The sequence below is a fragment of the Harmonia axyridis genome, chromosome 3 (assembly GCF_914767665.1).
Source record: "Harmonia axyridis chromosome 3, icHarAxyr1.1, whole genome shotgun sequence".
NCBI lineage: Eukaryota > Metazoa > Arthropoda > Insecta > Coleoptera > Coccinellidae > Harmonia > Harmonia axyridis.
This window is the reverse complement of record NC_059503.1, coordinates 22,681,738-22,701,674: the sequence shown is the minus strand read 5'-3', so window position 1 is coordinate 22,701,674 and position 19,937 is coordinate 22,681,738. Positions and strand designations below refer to the sequence as shown.

Sequence of the window (19,937 nt, the reverse complement as noted above, 5' to 3'; positions counted from 1 at the left end):
CGATGAAGTGTTTCCGGGGTCTGTCCCAGGAAAATCAACCATCATTGATTGGTATGCTGAGTTTAAACGTGGTGAAATGAGCACCGAAGACGAAGAACGCAGTGGACGCCTAAAAGAGGCTGTAACCGACGAAAAAATCAAAAAAGTTCACAAAAAAACTTTGAATGACCTTAAAGTGAAGTTGGTCGAGATAGCCGACATTATGAAGATATCATCTAAAAGTGTAAATCATATCATTCACGAATATTTGTACATGAGAAAGCTGTGTGCAAAATGGGTTCCGCGCGAGCTCACAATCGATCAAAAGCAACAACGAGTTAATGATTCTGAGCAGTGTTTGAAGCTGTTTGAGTGCAATCAACCTGAATTTTTGCGTTGATATCTTACAATAAATAAAACATGGCTCCATCATTTCACTCCGGAGTCCAATCGACAGTCATCTGAGTGGACTGCACACGATGACCCGAATCCAAAGCAGGGAAAAACACAACAGTCAGCTGGCAAGGTTATTCTGGGATGCGCAAGCTATGAAATTCATTGATTACCTCCAAAAGTGCCAGACCATCAACAGCGATTATTAAATAGCGTTATTGAATCGTTTAAAGAATGAAATCGTTGAAAAAAAAAGGTGCTGTTTCTTCAAGACAATGGCGCCGTGTTACAAATCAATGAAAACCACGGCAGAATTGCATGAATTGGGCTTCGAATTGCTTCTGAATCCACCGTATTCGCCAGATCTGCCCCCCAGCGACTTTTTCCAGTTCTCAGACCTCAAAAGAATGCTCGATGGAAAGAAATTTGGCGACAATGAAGAAGTAATCGCCGTAACAAAGGCCTATTTTGAAGCGAAAAACAAATCGTACTACAAAAATGTTATCGAAAAGTTGGAAGATCGCTATATCGCCCTCGAACACAACCATGTTGAATAGTAAAATCGAATTTTGCCAAAAAAATGTGTTTAACTATGGTAGGCCGGGGACTTTTCAATTGGCCTGTTAGATACCCTGTGACCATCCACACTCAGCCATTGAAAGGGGACACTCGATATTCGAATTCGTATAGCGCAGATTTTGATTGTAGCACTGTTACACTGAGCTTTGAGAATTCATGAGCTATAATCGTTGTGTCACCCTCGAAGGCAACTATGTTGAATAATAAAATCGAATTTTGCCAAAAAATATGTTAGACCGGAGACTTTTCAATTGGCCTGTTATACTCCCTCTATCTATGTGTTGAGATCGAAACCAACAAGCTAGAGAACCGAGGGCATCGATTTTACGTGTCCAAATAAAGACGCCGCGACGAGCTTTCGTAGACGCCCGCCCTGCTGCAGAATCACCCGCCCGCGGCCGAAGACAACAATCGCTTCAACAAACGTCTGTTCTCTTCCTGGGTCACGGGTTCCGTTCTTCACGTGTCCGTTCTTCCATCAGTACTACCTGATTGCTCGCGTCGTCATCATCTCCAGATTCCCCGGTCCGTGCACCTCGAGAATTTGTATAAATTATTCATTATCTTTTCGTTCGGGGTCGGGAACCGGCCTGTGCGGCAATCCGAGCCGGTCGCTGGAGCGTGCCGATCCACCAGGCCGAATAGGAAGAAGCGATTACTCGGAATTAAGTTCCGAATACTCGACCGGATCTCGGAACGGACGTGAAAAAATAATGAGAACGGCCGAATTCTACGACGACTGACATCGATTCCTCTTCTTACCTTATAGCGGGGAAAATCGATTATTCCAGTGCCCAGCGGTGTTGTAAGCTTTGGGGCCTCTCAAGAAAGCGGGGAAATATCGGAGAATTTAAAAGGTTTGGATGGGTTAGAAGCCGCTTTGTTTACTTACCAAGTCGCGTGTATTTTAACGGAACTAAATACATGTAGATGTGGACGCTATACGGGCTGCCCTAAATTCGATGCTTATTGGTGGCATCTCGAAAAGTATAAGAGATATTTGAGAACTCCCAAAATCCTATTCTGAAATAATGGGATACCGGCAAAAATCATTAATATCTTCATTACGTTTAAAATTTTGCTCCTTCTTGGTTTCTGTTTGAGATATTCCAAAATTTCCAAATTGTTTTTTTTTTTCGTAATTTTCGTTATTTATATCCTCCTGTTATCTAATCAGAGAAATTAGTTAGTGTTCTTTAAATGGAACACCCTACATTTTTCAACATAGATAACAGCCTCAGATTCGTCAATATCACTTTATAGGTTTCCCGAAAATTTAATTTTTTTCGAAGTTATGAAGTTTTTTGACTTCGTTCAGAATCAGAACAGTGGTTGGTGCCCCATGGCATATGAGGAACCAACAAATCAGAGAAGAATTGAAAATCGAAGCTATTGAGGAAATAGTAAACAAAAAATAAAGAAGACAATAGAGACTTAAAGCTCACGAAAATAGAGAATTTTGAAAGATAATAAAAATTCCAACAAGAAAGACAGACAAGAGAAAATACCTCTTTCAAAGAATCAATTAAAAGAAAATAGTGTCATGCAGAAGGGAGCAAGCTTTCCCAAATAAACAACAGTAGAAAATTGGAGAAATCTTAGTAGAGGCGTAGGGAATAAAATTTCAGCCATTATACAAAAAGAAGTCCTGTGTGCGTTCTTGAGATCTGACACTTTATATGTAGGATGTTCCTAAATTGGAGGTACAAATGAAAATGATTAGTTCTTTGGTTAATTTAAATAATAAAAACTTTCATAAACATGGGCCTGAAAACGCTTTGTTTTCGAGTGTTTCTGGTACTTTATTGTGAATATTTCCCTCCTGTCAAAAATTCTATGTATATGGAGAACAATTATCGAAAATTACAGCGATAATTGCATTGTAGGAAGCGAAACTGCACTGCGATAATTGTTCTGTTCATAGATGCATAGTTTCTATGCATCTTACACAGTTCGAATATATGGCAATTTAATTCTAAATCAGTTTGACAAGTAATGCAACAGTTTATTCGGGAAATATTCCCCCGAATTACACTCGTGCATCAAAATGACCGGATAATTTCGCATTCCAGCGTGTTTTCTTTGAAAAACTGCATTCGGTCATTTTCATTTTTGGAGAAAGAGCCCTCCACCTTCGGTGTCGGGCTCTTTCTCCAAAAATGAAAATGAACTCATGCAGTTTTTATGACAACACGCTGTCATGCAAAATTATCGGTAATTTTGATGCACTTGTGCAATTACTTACGAATATTTCCCTCCTGTCAAAAATTCTATGTATCTGGAGAACAATTATCGAAAATTACAGCGATAATTGCATTGTAGGAAGCGAAACTGCACTGCGATAATTGTTCTGTTCATAGATGCTTAGTTTCTATGCATCTTACACAGTTCGAATCTATGGCAATTCCATTCTAAATCAGTTTGACAAGTGATGTAACAGTTTATTCGGGAAATATTCCCTCGAATTACACTCGTGCATCAAAATTACCGGATAATTTCGCATTCCAGCGTGTTTTCTTTGAAAAACTGCATTCGGTCATTTTCATTTTTGGAGAAAGAGCCCGACACCGAAGGTGGAGGGCTCTTTCTCCAAAAATGAAAATGAACTCATGCAGTTTTTATGACAACACGCTGTCATGCAAAATTATCGGTAATTTTGATGCACTTGTGCAATTACTTACGATAATAATACAAATGATCTATCTGCTCTCATTATGCAAAACAGGAATGCTTACATATTTTGTTTAATTCTTATAGTTTCTGATATGCTCTAAGTGAACAAGGAATTTGGGACACGATGCATGTTTTGTAGAATTCAATGAGAATCGGAATTATGAAATTATGCAAGGTCCCAAACTCGCCTTGGGCTCTTCTCGTAAACTTCACCTTCGTGAATGATAGTAGCATAATATGCTTATTGAATATAAAGTACCTATTCCAAATTCCACAACTGTTCGTTATGTAGAATAAATGAAATAAACTCATTGATTTTTGTTTTGTTTCAGGTAAGAAGAAGATTACTTACTCCAGATTGTATCAGCAGGTAATATACTATTAATTTCATCAATTGAATCTTTCCATCATGAAGTGAGTTAATAATTGTCAACAAAACTTGAATATTAAGTAAGCATTATTCAAAATTTAAAAAAAAATCAAATTTTGATAATCTTGTTCGCAACCCACAAAGAAACACTGAATACTTCTTTTCATAAAACAGTTCAGATGTTCAAGTTTGCGCTTTCGAGAAATATACAGTTTGTTATAGACCTTCAATAACCATTTTTTTTTTCAAAAAAAAATGGCGAATAACTCGAGAATTACTTAGTATAGCTGTAGGAAACGCATATAAAATGAATGATTTATTAAGAATAACATCTGAATATGCAATAAAATACAAGGTGTCTCATAGTTGAGGTCGACCTTGAAATTGACATTTGACTTAAAATATGAATTACGCTATAAAAAATTCGAAATCCCCAATCCAACAAATAAAGTTTTAGATGATAGTGGGGACTTCACGGAGAAGCTGATGTTATACACGATTTCATGATTTGCGTTGCTGAGTTTCCGAGAAATTGATTTTTATAAGCTTGATTGATAGCTGTTCACATTTCACAACACTAAATTGTTTTAAGCTTGCCCGTAATATTTACGTTGCCCATATATTACATCTCAAAATTTTGTGGTTCATAGGTTGTTTCTTTTCGACGATTAATCAAAATTTTTCTGAAACGCCCTTTATAATTTTCTGCCTTTTGTTTCTGTTTAACACTTTCTTTGTCATTCAGAGTTCGTAATTTGCTGCGAAACAACAAATAATAGTCGAAATGATCTCTTATCTGATCAATATTTAGAACTGAAAAACAAGATTGTTGCATAACTATCAAAACATTTTCTTCTTTTCTTCATAATAGTTCTGAGAAACTTTATAATTGACAACATTATAATCTAATAAACACGATGCCGCAGGCTCCATTTTAAACAACCCAATCTGTTAAATTCATTTCGTTGAATTTTCATGTGAGTAAAGAGAGGAAAGATTAGGATTGATTGTTAGACATGTGAAAATCCATTTGTTTAAGTGAAAGCATTTCTTTATAGAATGGTGGAAGTACCTCATGACTTTCACTTTAAACTTGTGAACCAAAAGCCAAGGCCATATCAGTTAATGCAACTTCTTCCGTGTTTTTATAACCTCAATATTTGCCGCACCTGATTGTGCGTGGTTGGGAAGCTTATAGACAACCAATTATGTTGGCCACCATGATTGGTGAAAGGTAGTTTGTTCAAAGTTTATGCTTGAATCCGGTGGGCAGAAAGATAATGCCAAAACAATATGTTCATCTACAGTTCCTTGAGGTTGCGAGAACACTGCAAATTTAGCACTGCGGTTTATGATTTTCTAACTCAAAATGACTGGATTACTGGATACGTGTGATGAAGATATGCATGCAAAAATTTTGATTAATTTTGGTCATTCGGATCCCGGAGAGTTTCAAAAATACATCATTTCGAATTGTGGGTTGCTAAGACTTACGTTAAAATATATTGTACTCAATGTAATCCTTAGCTTTCAGAATACACTTCCTAACCAAAATAAATGATGGAAACTCAATATTTTCCGTGAAAAGTTCTTAAAGGTTCACAGATAAATTTTTTCCATTTTTGAATTCTACGTTGCACAAAACAGGAACTGAAATTTTCATTCACTTTATAGAACAAGAACGATGACATTTCGAAAGGTAATACCACGAGTGCTTCAAATATTATCGATAATTTTTTTCTTTTCCACGAAAACTTGTTTGATAAAATCACGAGTCCGTTAGGACGAGTGATTTTATCTTTATTTGGTTAGTTTGAATGTTTTTGCCTCAAATAAACAATTTTGAGTGATGAAAATGAAAAATTATGTGATAAAATTTGAAGAACGAGTTGTATTTGAGAAGATTATTTTTTCTCTATTTCAATATCGTAATGAGTTCATTACAGTACTAAAAACAGTGCTGTAATGAACTCATAACAGCATTGTTTTCAGTTATATTTTTCATTTTGTGGTTGTCACTGACTTCCGATCCTATCAAATTTCAACACTCGTCAAATGTCAATATAATATAATTTGAATAGGGTGAAATGATTTGCAACATTATTCAAATTTCTCTCAATTCTGATGGTGTTGAAACGATTTCGTCAGGAATAATTCACGAATTTAATGCGTAACTATAAATTATTTCAAAATTCGAAACTTACGATTCAACTTCAAATCCCATAATTTGTCAATTTTCGCAGTCACACCAACTGCCACGATTCAGTCCCAAAAGACCTATAGGATGTATAATCTGAATTTTTCATTTAATTTCGACAATATTCCACAAAATTTGACTGAAACAGAGAAAATATCGTCTAATACTCTTTGCAGAAGGCAATTCCAACACTCGTGCGTTCGAAAACTCGCTCCTTCATTGCTCATTTTCGAATTTCGCATTCGTGTTTCAATAGGAGCCCATTCTGCAACTTATAACTCAATTAAATCAACTAGCTGCATTTGAAGCATAAACAATATCATATTTCATCTTTTATTCTTCAAGATATAATGTAATTTCTAGTCCAATTTATAAACTGCTGATTCTATGTTCTATCACTCTTGTTCTTCAATTACATAAATTGATTCGTCCACCATTAAGGATTACTTCCGCTCGCAACACATTTGACCGCATTTCGAAAATAAAACGCTCTAACATAAACATGGAAGTGAAAATTAATAACCAACATACATGCTACAGGATAAAAATAAATGTCAACTCCATCGACAGCCGAAAACAACGCTCCCCGATGGCCGATACGAATCCCGAGCAGTTTATCATACTAAAAATAGTTCACGATAGAGTTCAGTGATCCGTCCACAGAAAGAGGCAATTCAAAAAACCGTTACAGCGCCTATCAATAAAGATTATAGGCGGCGCGACCAGCGGAAAATACCGACTGTGCCATGAATAATCTCCCTTTTCATGACTTGTAATTCGTAATTGGCTCTGGCGATTATTGTTTTCGACCTTGAACGTGAATAGCTATTATTTATTAATCGCTCCGCGCTCTTTGTTCTCGAAGGAGTGATAATTTCATCGATTTTCTCTAATAATTGAGATAAGGCCCCATTCTATAGTTGTGGTAATGGTCACAGAATGTGGAGTTAATGGTCTATGGATTTAGCATTCATCGAGTGTCCTGTTAGTCAATTGGGAGGGCCTGTTTATCATTGAAACAATGTCCCTCATAATTATTTTCATCAATTTGCTTGTGAAACTAAAATACATAGGCGAACAACTTTGCTTTCGCCGTTTTTTTTTCGAAATTCGAGGCTGTATTGTATAAAACTGGTTATACATTTATGATTCAAAGTATTGTCTACCGCAGGCCACTACTTTCTCTCATCTTTAGAGCAGCGTACGAATCCCGCGTTGAAAAAACTGGTCGTCTTTTGAAGCGATTCACGAATCGATCCAATTCTTTACTTTTTCATAAGACCGGAAGTGCTGGTCAGCCAGTCCGTGTGCCATTGATCGAAACAAGTGATAGTCCGAGGGAGCAACGTTTGCAGAATACGGCGAGTGGGGTAGGACTTTCCATTTCAACGTTTCCAAGTTTGCATGTCTTGACCACTTTCGCAACATGGGGTCAAGCATTGTCATGCTGTAAAATCACTTTATCATGTCTCTCATTGTATTGCGGCCGTTTGTCTTTCAACGCTCGGCTCAAACATATAAATTACGTTCGTTAACGATGGTCTGTGTTGTTTCAGTCAGTTTTAACAACTCATAATACACTATGCCAAGATGTTCCCATCAAATACTGAGCGAGGCCTTGGAACCGTGAATATTCGGTTTGGCCGTCAAAGTGAAAGCATGGCCGGGATATCTCCATGATTTTCTGCGCTTGAAGTAATCGTAATGATCTCTAGTCACAATGCTATCCAAAAATCCCTTCCATTTTTGCCTTGCAAGCAGCTGTTCACAAGCGAATAAACGCCATTCAACATCTCTCGGCTTCAACTCATAAAGCACCCAATTTTCTTGTTTCTGAATCATTCCCATGACTTTCAGGCGATTTGAAATGGCCTGTTGCGTCACTCCCATTGATCCTGCAAATTCTTGTTGCGTTGGACACAAGTCTTGATCAAGTAATGCCCCCAATTCTGTATCTTCGAGAACCTTCTCTCTTTCATCGCCATGCTGGTCTTTGACGTCAAAATCACCGTTCTTGAAGCGTTGAAACCACTCTCAGGCATGTTCTTCCACTAATAGCAACCTCACCATAGGTATTTGAGAGCATTCGATGAGCCTCAGCCGTAGATAACAAGAATTTGGCTTGTAAGCTGACATGTTTAATCGAGAATAGCTTTATGATGCAGACACAAATCGAATAATATTTCGCGTTATATTTACAAATTTCTAGCCTAGTCGAACCATCGACTGATAGTTTCATCTGTGGTGTGCGATACCGTTACAATTTTTCTTTTCTTTTATTTTCTGAGGCATCGTTTATTCTTTGGACGATGTGATGAGTGAGTAACCATACTGGTAGTCCGGTATCTTTTCAAATAGGACCAAATAAAACCGTACCTATTTCCGTGTCATGCTCCACCTGAATTCAAACAATGTTTACGAAAGAGGTGTCCCAAAACAAGTCATAAATGCAGTTGTTGCGATCAAACACACTTTTTGCGGTTTTTGTGGTGTGCATTTACCGGCAAGTGTTCCGAATGGCGAGCAAATCGAAATTGCATCAAATTACATGCTAGCTCCACTCGTTTCGTCTCTTTGTTGGCTTCGGTTAAATTAGATTAGTAGGTGTCTGGGCGTGCACAGGGAAATTGAGCATTGAATTATTTCCATCCAATTTTCAGGTGTTTCTCTCTCCGTCTATTTCCGCCCAGATTCACTTGATGAAAGATGTGTTTTCTACATTTGTGTTCTTTATGATTTTTCCGAGGGAAAAATCCTTTTTGCGTCCGAGTCGACCGGAGGCAGAGGAAGCTTTTGGGGTGAACAGAAAATTTCGGTCTCGCAAAATGTATTTCACACCATTCTGAACAACTTCTCGCGTGAATGTATCCGAACATACTTGAACAGTATTGAATTCTACAATTCTTAATCGATTTCTTAATTGTTATGAGTATCCTGTTTGATTCGTAAATGGAATTTCAGATTTTGTCTGTAAGGATGCTTGTTGAGCATATTATTATTCGGTATCTATATTATACAGGTTTGGAAAATAAAATTGGAAAGATAGGATATTCAACGTTATTCCAGAGAATTCTCAAAGCTCAGTGTAACAGTGCTACAATCATAATCTGCGTTATACGAATTCGGATATCGAGTGTCCTCTTTCAATGGCTGAGTGTGGATGGTCACAGGGTATCTAACAGGCCATTTGAAAAGTCCCCGGTCTACCATAGTTAAACACATTTTTTTTGGCAAAATTCTATTTTATTATTCAACATGGTTGTGTTCGAGGGCGATATAGCGACTTTTCGATACCATTTTTGTAGTACGATTTGTCTTTCACTTCAAAATAGGCCTCAGTATTGGCGATTACTTCTTCATTGGCGCTGAATTCATTGCCAGCGAGCATTCTTTCGAAGTATGAGAACAGGAAAAAGTCGCTGGTCGCCAGATATGGCGGAAACGGTGGATGCAGAAGCAATTCAAAGCTCAATTCATGCAATTTTGCCATTGCTTTCATTGATTTGTGACGCAGCTCATTGTCTTGATGAAACGGCTTCTTTTTTCCTTCATATGGGGCCGTTGTTCAAAGATTTTATCATTTAAACGATCCAATAACGCTATATAATAATCGCTGTTGATGATCTGTCCCTTTTGGAGGTAATCAATGAATATTCATGTTTATCTATATTCATTATATCAAAGAGTCAAAAACAATTTTTAATTTATTAGAATTCAATTTGGAGGGTCAAAAAATAGCTAGATCACTAAAGTCATTACATATAAAATAAATATTATTTTATTTCTATATTTATATATATTTATTATACCTTGCGCATCCCAGAATACTGATGCCATAACCTTGCTAGTTGACTGTTGTGTTTTTCCTCGCTTTGGATTCGGTTTATCGAATATAGCCAAATATGTGACAGTCGATTATTCGAATTAGTCGCCCTCCTATAGTGAGATGTATTGAAAAAATATATCTCAATGATTATAAAATTATTTATCCCATGAAATTGGGAATCAATAATTTCATTATTGGAGAATCAAAGTTCAGTACCATTTGCTTGATTTTTTGGCAGTTTCTTGTAGATATTGATGAAACGCATTCAAAAATATACCTAACTAAATTATAATTTCATGTAAAAAAGAATGTTTTTTCTAATTTCCTTAACGGGAAATTTGAATTCATCTAATTCATTGATTAAGATAAACTCAAGGTCATCAGATTGAAATTTTCTTTTTTCAATATCTTTTCTATTTCGGGAGAAAACATGTTTTATTCGTGTAGGTTAAGGCTTTATAATTCATAGATCGAGTTGTCAATATGAACCGACAAATTTTGAATTCTACATTTAAAAAACAGTGGGGTCCAAAAAAATTTTTACTCGAACATTCAAGTTTTATTAGAGGAGAAATGGATTTCACAATCCATTGATAGTTTCGAATCGGCAATGAATGAATGAGACCTAATTCTCACCTTGTTATCTTGTACATTGTTGTTCATTTCCCATCGCGTTTGAACAATGATCTCGCATCATTCACGAAAAAGCGATATTAATCTTGTCACGCGGATGTTACAACCCAATCAATCTGCTCTCTGCTGTGTTCGAAATACCGTTATGCTCCGGAATTGATTACAAATATTGGGCACCGTTGATGTATCGCTTTCATTTCTGGCAAATTGGAAACTGACCTAGGAACCGGCGGGGCTATAAAAGCATAATATTCAGATTGAGAATATGTTGGCAATGTTAATACGATTCGGTGTCGAGTAGCTGTGTAAACAAAATTTGTTTTATACGGATCGATGAAATAATGGGATATGGTATGATTTAGCTTTTTTTGATGCTGTTCTAGGTGGACAATGATTATTGTTTGTCAGAGCAACGCGCGTTGTCCATTCAAACAGAGGGTTTATCAATAAAAGGTTTCAGTTTGATATAAAACAAAACGAGTTTATTTTATGAGAAATCAATGAATGTTTATTTCATTGTGAAGAGAAATGTCATTAATGATGAAAAACTATAAAGCCAAAATGGCCGCTATAGTTGCAGCACCATATCCTTTTCATAGCATTTTCTGTGGCCAATATTTGAGACTAGATAACTTCACGAGTTCCATCTTTATTGTCTTGACACGATTGTGGATCATTGGCATAGACGTGTCTTTCACGTGTCCTCAAAAAAAAAAAAAAAAAGGCTGAAGGTGTTAAATCACAAGAGCTCGGTGGCCAATTGTCATCAGCTTTTCGAAAAAGAAAAGGAAATCAGCCAAGATCGACGAGGGAATCGACAAACCTGGGTTTTCGTAAACACTACAAGTTACAGCTGAAATATTTTCAGTTGTTCTTGAGCGGCGCACATGGTTTCGATTGTCTAAATCTCTAACTTGTGCCAACAACTCAAATTTGTGGAAATCTATTGCCCACATAGAAGTTGAAAACTGTGACTGCAAAATTTTCACAATTTTCTAGTAAATTTAAACAATCTCAATGTATTGTTAGAGCATGTATCGTTCCATTTTTAGTCATGGCGTGGTTGTCAAATGTCTAAAGATATTAGCTTCAAAAGTCACAGCTGCCCAGATAGCGGGCTATTCAAAGTGAAACATCCTATTGGAAAACCCTGTATTAGGCTAGTCGTTTGCTAGTGACTCTTGAAAGTGCTACGAAACAAAGAAAACTGAAAATTATCATAAGTAATTGCACAAGTGCATCAAAATTACCGATAATTTTGCATGACAGCGTGTTGTCATAAAAACTGCATGAGTTCATTTTCATTTTTGGAGAAAGAGCCCAACACCGAAGGTGGAGGGCTCTTTCTCCAAAAATGAAAATGACCGAATGCAGTTTTTCAAAGAAAACACGCTGGAATGCAAAATTATCCGGTCATTTTGATGCACGAGTGTAATTTGGGGGAATATTTCCCGAATAAACTGTTACATTACTTGTCAAACTGATTTAGAATGGAATTGCCATAGATTCGAACTGTGTAAGATGCATAGAAACTATGCATCTATGAACAGAACAATTATCGCAGTGCAGTTTCGCTTCCTACAATGCAATTATCGCTGTAATTTTCGATAATTGTTCTCCGTATACATAGAATTTTTGACAGGAGGGAAATGTTCCTATTTAATAAAATCGAAGTTTCTGTTGTGACGTTCCATCAGAACATTATGTCGACAAGGAAAATCAGCTTTTGAGCCCCTTTTCACGTTTCCTTATTTTTTTGTATTCAATTTTCTATGTTTCTGACTGCGCTATCTAATGATGAAATGAAAATTTGCACGAATCTTTAAATGGTTATTCGATATACGCAAATTCTTGGATCCGGACCGATTTGTGGACACGGATATATTGGGTATTTTTTCCAATTTTTTGAAAATTTGAAAGTAGATTGAAATTTAGTTACTTCATATCATCATCCGTTGGTTTTGTGATCACAAAAATATTGACTCATTTCCTTTTGATATCCTTTTTCACTTTTTCATGGTTCTGCTCATTCAATCAACTCGAAGATATTCAGCCCTATTCTATAACTTCAAATCGAATAGAGATGGTACAGATCGAATAGAAATACACAAGAACCATGAGAATTATCAAGAATTTGTATTCTGTAACTGAAGTGGAATTACTATGGATATCAATAACGAGATAGATTTGGCATTAGAAGGATAATCGGATAAACAATATCAAATTTGGACAAGATATAATTGAAACATCCCGATTTCTCATATTACGATCCGATTCGTTCATTTCTATTCAGAATATACAGAATAGGGCCCATCTGATATCAAGACCCAAAAATCTCAATTATTAAATCATGGTTCTGATGACGCTATCAACATAAAATTTTTCACAAAGTTTTGAATCTCGCAAAATCTCAACCCAATTGGATATATAGTTATGGAAATATGGGATATTTATTTTCAAATATTTTACTCAAATTTTTTATGGTTTTGATGATGTGATCAACTTGATATTTTCAACGAAAATATTGGATAATATTTTTCTATATTCTTGTTGAATTTTTCATTATTTCCGGAAAATACAGTCGGATTTCTCCCAATAATCACAATATGTATTTTAGATCCGAACTCGGATCCGAATCTAACCTGAAAGTTTCAAGTTTCTAAGTAATTCCGTTCGAATGATACATCAATCTATTTATTATTATTATCTGTTCGGGAGAATGAGCGTTCAAAGTTGTGATTGAAGTTTTACGAGTTTAATTCGATCCTTATTATAATAGGATTTAAACAATTTCAACAAAATCCGTTTGCAACAAATAAAATGGGAATTCATACGAAATGACATGACATTAACATGTGGTGCTAACAATAAATCACTAATAAAAATTCACGGCAATTGGCGTGAGAAACACCACAAAACCAACTCGTTTTGTTTACCTCAATCGCACTGACCTCAAAAAACTAGTCGACGCCAAAGTCGAAGGGTCATCTTGTACTAGAAAAACTCAATTTCAATGGATTCCCAGTGTGGATTGATTTTGCGGTATAATATATTCCGCCAGTGCATGCATTTCATTAAATCGCTACATAATTTAAGCCTCCGTTTGTTAGTTACGAGTTTGTTCCGATTTCCCTCTGATGCCGGCGCTCTTTTGTTTATTCGATTCCCAAATCCCGTGGGATTTTCGAATTCGATCAAAAACCGTGGCACGTTTCGACGCTGTTTCAAATTCTGCTGTACGTTCGCTTATATCGATACCTGATGTTCGAAATTTCGTGTTTTCATTATGACGAGGGGTTTATGTGAATATAGGCTTGATGACAGATTTTTAAATCGGCTCCTGTTATTTGAATCGAGCATAAAAACGTTTATACATTATGGCGTTTGTTTATGATATAACGATTAAGTAGAACTTTCTATAACCTTTCATTGTGCATTAATTGTCGATGGTGAACTGATAAAGTCTACGTAATATACTGGAATGTGGTTCACTAAACAAATAAAATAAACTATCGACGCTAAACACACAAAGCAACTCGAGGTACGGTTATATTATAAACATAGAATACAATTTTATACTATAGGTACTACGTATACTCAGATCTTCTTTTTATTTAAGGTTGTAGACTACTTTGCGCTGAAACTGCAATTCCGCTAGATGGAGCTACCCGAAAATTTTTGTTAGATTTGTACCTGGCACACCCATTCAAGTTGAAGAACCGCCTGTTTGGTATTTATTACCCCTAATAAAATCTCAACTCTCGATGAAGCCCAGCAAAGAGTAAATTTGTGTTTCTGTAAACTTTAGAAATTCAGTTCAGTTAAGATACAGTGGCGTATCCTAGGGGGGGGGGATAAGGGGGATATATACCCCCCAGAAGGAATATCCATTATATGTAACAACCTTATATATCACAATCTTATTATGAGTAAGCAAAATTCTTTGGAAAACTTCTTCAAAAGAAGGAAAATTTGTTATATTTGTTTCGTTATATATTACTAAATAAGATAATTACTGTAAATATTGTGAATACAGAAATGACAATGAACCACTGTCATGGACGTATATCGAATATGGATAATAGAGTCTTGAAGTCAATCCAAATCTTGTTTCTTTTACGAAAGTCATCTTTCCCATCGTACATTTGTCTCCATGCTTACAAATTTTCTCATATTCACTGAGAACGTGACCTAAGTTTACAATGCGGCGACCGTTCAACAAATGTTTTTTTTGACTTATAAGACTGGTCAACCTCTATTTCTAATGCAGGGTAATCTTGTTCAAATCTAAAATGAAATATTTTCAATACTTCCTTATTTACAGAAGAAATAATTTACTTACTCATTTCTTACAGACGTTGTTGATTGCATTAGTGGATTAGGATTTCGTTTTATATTTTGAAAGGCCAATGCTCTGAAAAAGGGTAAAATGGAATCCAAATTCTAGAATCTGTCGATGAACATTGATTTACAGAATGGTTTCAAATATAAACCTACATATTATGTACATACCTTGCTATCTGCAGGTTCTTCATTAATCTTGATCTGGACGTTTTTTTAGGCACTCTTGCTGAATTAGGGCGCTTCGCCATAATTGAGGTACGAAATTAATATAATATAACAAATATCACAAATAAATAATAAATGCACTGTTATTCACACGTTTTACGAATAGCTTATAGCTTCAAGTTGAACTGCCACAGGTAAACTAATATTTTTTCTATCATCCATTCGAATATATAGGTACTCAGCATATAGAAAATATACTAATTAGACAGTTCCTTTTCATAAATGAAATGAGTTATGCCTTCAAAATTGAATTATCTACAAATATCTTTTCTTATATATTCTAAGAAATGACGTTTCATAAGGTTTTAACTTGATTTATAGATTCATTTGAAAATATAGATAGTGAGAAAGGGCTGCATCCATTCGAATATATAGGTAGGTACTCAGCATATAGAAAATATACTAATTAGACAGCTCCTTTTCATAAATGGAATAAGTTATGCCTTCAAAACAGGAACAGGATTTAATGTAACAATGAGTTGGACTCGTTAATATCTCAAGGAAATATAATATACATATAAATAATTGCTTATAGGAATCAGCAATACTCTTATTGGCTATAGGTGAAGATAAGTAATATTCGATTCAATCATCTTTTGAATTGGTAATATTTCTTTTACTTCAGGTAGAAAAATTCTCAATATTTTTCACAATTCTTTGCTTTAAATTCAAATTTGGAATAACGATTTAACGTTCAACTCTTCGAGTTGAAAGAGATGTATATTGTTCTCTTTCTCTAGGGCAATAAATCAAGAGAGTTGAGTTAACGAAAAAGATTATTTAAAAAAAATATTGCAATTTCTTAAACTTTTATGACATGAAATTTTCAAGGAGGTATGTATACAAGAATGGCTTCACGAAGCGAAAAATTTTTACTATAAATTTTTTCAAGTTAATATTAATGAAGGAAGTACGAGAAAATTTTCTTAATCAAGAATTGCCTATTTTCAGGGTTAAATTTAAATGGTAAATATTGTAGATAGAGTTTCGGGAGTAGGGAGTTTTTCAAAAGAAATTTTTTTTTTTGATAATTTTTTGTCAGATTTCTGAAATATTAATAATTTTCCATATTTCGGCAAAAACCCAGATACCTTTTTTTCATCTTGATTTCTTTATGACTTTTGAAATTTTCTTTATGATACTAAGCGCTCAAAATGTACTTCTCCAGACATCATTACGAATAAAATCAGCTAGCATATATATTTTAGGAACAGTATCGTTTCTAATTCTAACAATGATTTCATAACAAGTTTTCTACCTTTCCCTATTCTTCAGTGCAATATTATCATAAACTAGTAATGTACACAATTTTAGCCAATCAGAGAAACCCTACCCTCGTAAATCATAAAAGTGTCATTCATCTCGAGCCATAAAATACAGTCCAAGATTCTATTGGCGTTCATGTTGCAAAAAGGCGTAAACCTTTGGGAGGCGTTCCAAAAAGCATAATTCCATATGAAAAACATCTACAATTAGAGCAAATCAAGCAATTTTAAAAAAATTTTTGCACCAATTCAAAACACATAATATCACTGAACATTTGTGGATGAGTTACTTGAAATGAGAAGTCTCTCTGAAGCTGAATAGTCATTTAAAGAAAGTGTTCAATTTCAAAGTTCGATTTGCGGAATACTATCGATTTTTTTTTGGAAATCGAGACGGGATCTTCAAGTTCACTATATCACGTCATTGTTCACTCAAAAAATGAAATGAATCCGACCTGTACTTTGGAATTGGAATGCACTGAAATTAGCACTGAAATAGCAGTGGTATGAACAAGGTATTGAACACCCTTAAGGACTGGAAGTTTTATTCCCCTCGCCTCTACTTTAATTTCTCCTATTTTCTACAGTTGTCTGGTCGGAAGACTCTCCTCTCTACTGCATGTCATTTTTTTTTCTTTTTGTTTTTTGGAAAGTGGTATTTCCTCTTTTCTGTCATCCTTTTATTTTTTTAGTATCTTTCTTAATTCCTCATTCTCATGCTCTCAATTGTCATGTTTCTTTATTTGTTGACTATCTCCTCAATAGTTTCAATTTTCAGTTCTTCTTTGATTTGTTGGTTGGTTAATACCATGGGGCGCCAAACGCTGTTCTGATTACTGTATTTTGCGTACTTTGAAATTAATTCTTATTATTGTCTTCCGTATTATACCAGGTTACTCCTGCATACGTAATGCTTGGCATTAGTACTATTTTTATTATCTTCAGCTTGTTTTCTAATGAAATTTTATACTACACTACGTATGCGTATGCATTACATTTAAAAGTTATGTCATTTGCTCTGATTGGTGCTTCGGATGACAAGGCTGATTGCTATATTTCCTACTCAATCTAAATGTTACTAACACAGAGTCATTTTTCAGAATACTTTCAATATATATTTTTACTGATTGTCATTTATTCTATTGTGGAATCGAAAATAAGCTCTATTCGTTACGCGCGTTCGAATGTACTCGTATGCTTTTTGATTTTTGGGTCAAGTTGAATAGCACGTAATTTTGCAAAGACTCAACGAAGTGGGTTAAGGTTGAGACTGGGATATTTTGAAATATCATGAATCATAACGTTTCTTGCAGTTGATATGAAATTGTGTTTTCATGTTCCTATTTTGCTAATTTGCATTTCTATTGAGATATACGAACCTTTCACATAAATCTCAATTTAGACATGATTCATTGCGGAAAACAGACGGTATATACGCAATATTGGGGCTTATGCTTTAATTTAAACGATTATTTATAATTCGCGAATTTTGAGTTGAAAGTGCTCCCAAATGTTTAGATCGTATTCACTTATCAATTATGGTGATAATAGGTCTAAATACTGCTGGTGAAGTTCTTCAAAGGACAGATTCCGCCTTTGAATTCTTTTTTCTCAGTACTCAATGATAAAATATCAACTCGATGTAATTTAAACTATTTTTTTTTTTTAAACGACTTTATTCTTCAATTAGATTAGATTTTGGGAGTGAAATACAAAAGTAGATATTCTTTTTTTGTTGAATTTCTCTCAAGAAGTCATACACGAGTGCCGGTTACCACCTGAATCAGATACACTACCCATTCCACTTATGCGGTATAATTTTGAGAAGTAGCTTTCAAAAATTATCTAAAAAATCTCAATTTCGTGCAAGTCGTCCTTCAAATTGTATCTATTCGTTGTCGGACTTAAGATTTGTTTACATTAGCGAAAGTCACTAAGCTGAAGCTTACTCGCTTCGAGTGAAATTTCGCACTACCCAAAACAGAGCGCAATTCATCGCGAAAGTGGGTCCTTCAAGTGAGCTGCCTTCAGATCTAGTTTCTGTACAAATTTCCTTTTTGTTTTTGTGGATTCCACAAAAATTTAGGTTTTTGTAGAGCTCGATAAGCTGCAAGCATACGGGCCACAATTACTCAGGGGTGGGGGAGTGTCTACACTAGGCGCAATTCCCTCGCGAAATTTTTTCGCGAGGCTCGAAGAAATTGCGTCTAGTGCGTAGTTTTAAAGTTATAACGATGAATATCTATAGAGATCGAGACGCATAACTTGGAAATTCGAGGACTGTTTGAAACGACAAATTTAAGTAAAGCATATTCCCGAATGAAAGTTCTTTATTCTCGGATTCTTCGATTTTGCAACTAAACTAAACTAAAAAATAGTTTTGTCTTCTCCGAAGCATCGGTCAACGAATTGACTGATAGCAAGACAGTTTCTTAGAGCTAGTTGTCTGAATTACTTAACACCCTGTTTTTTATTTTCCTCTACCTTTTTGTCCACACATAACTTCATCGTGATTTATATATAACAGCCAATTTGGAACTGGGACAAATTAAAATCACGCAAATCAGGTGTTGAAGGTGTGTCTCTGAATTCTAGACATTTTGGAGAAGCTTCTATAAATATGATAGACCAAATGTTGACATCTCAACTGTAGCACACTTCTGATGTAGTAATTCTGAATGTAAATATTTGTTTCTACGGCTAAACGATTTAAGCCGTGTAGAATGATTCCGCACAGTAATAGACCAATTAATCTGGGCCTTTAAAAAAATCTTTATTATACAGGGTGTTCCAAAATAAGTGTGAAAGTTTGTAGGGTGTTGATCTTTGTCGAAAATTGAAGGGGATCATTCATATAAACAAAAGCTCTTAGGCCCTAGGAAAAGTAGCAATTTGCGCACTTATAAGAAAAGTTACTATTCTGGGTGTAAAGCCCCACCGCTCTATTCCGTTGGAGACCTAGTACGAATACCGTAGAGAAGATTAATGCGCTCGCGTCCATATTGCGACCATACATCAAATAACCTCCATTTCCTCCCAGTAACCTTGCAATCAGTAGAGGCGGTCTTTCAGGAGCTCGTACGGCCGTTCTGATCGCGCGTTAATGTTTACGGGTTGCATCTGTGCGGTGATTACGGATGAATAACCTCCGTTTACCGTCCTTCTGACCTACTGCATTTCATCATCGATAGCATTTGCACAACCCCGAATTGTTCGAACATTCCGCGGATTCTCGGTAGACACTCTTGGATTTATAGCGATACGTTTAACTGCGAATAAATTCGAAAGGCAGAGTCCGGCCGTTTATTGGATGTGGGAAGAAGCAACATTGAACTATGTAGGTGCTCGGATGCTGGCGTTGAGCGATATATATTGCGTTGCGATTGATATGCCGGTACCTTCGGTGCATTCTGGGAACTCTTTTTCGGTTTTTGCATAATTATCTGGAATTTA

The 19,937-nt window shown here is 35.5% G+C and overlaps 1 protein-coding gene and 1 long non-coding RNA gene across 3 annotated transcripts in view; one reads left to right on the top strand and one right to left on the bottom strand.

Moving 5' to 3' along the window:
* Positions 1–19,937, top strand: part of LOC123676712 — a 240,181-nt gene that overhangs the window by 89,218 nt on the left and 131,026 nt on the right. The window lies entirely within an intron of this gene.
* Positions 14,897–15,643, bottom strand: LOC123676713. Its single transcript, XR_006746998.1, has 3 exons — positions 15,163–15,643; positions 14,993–15,064; positions 14,897–14,937 (listed from the first exon to the last, which is right to left on the bottom strand). It is a non-coding gene; the product is annotated as an uncharacterized LOC123676713 (long non-coding RNA).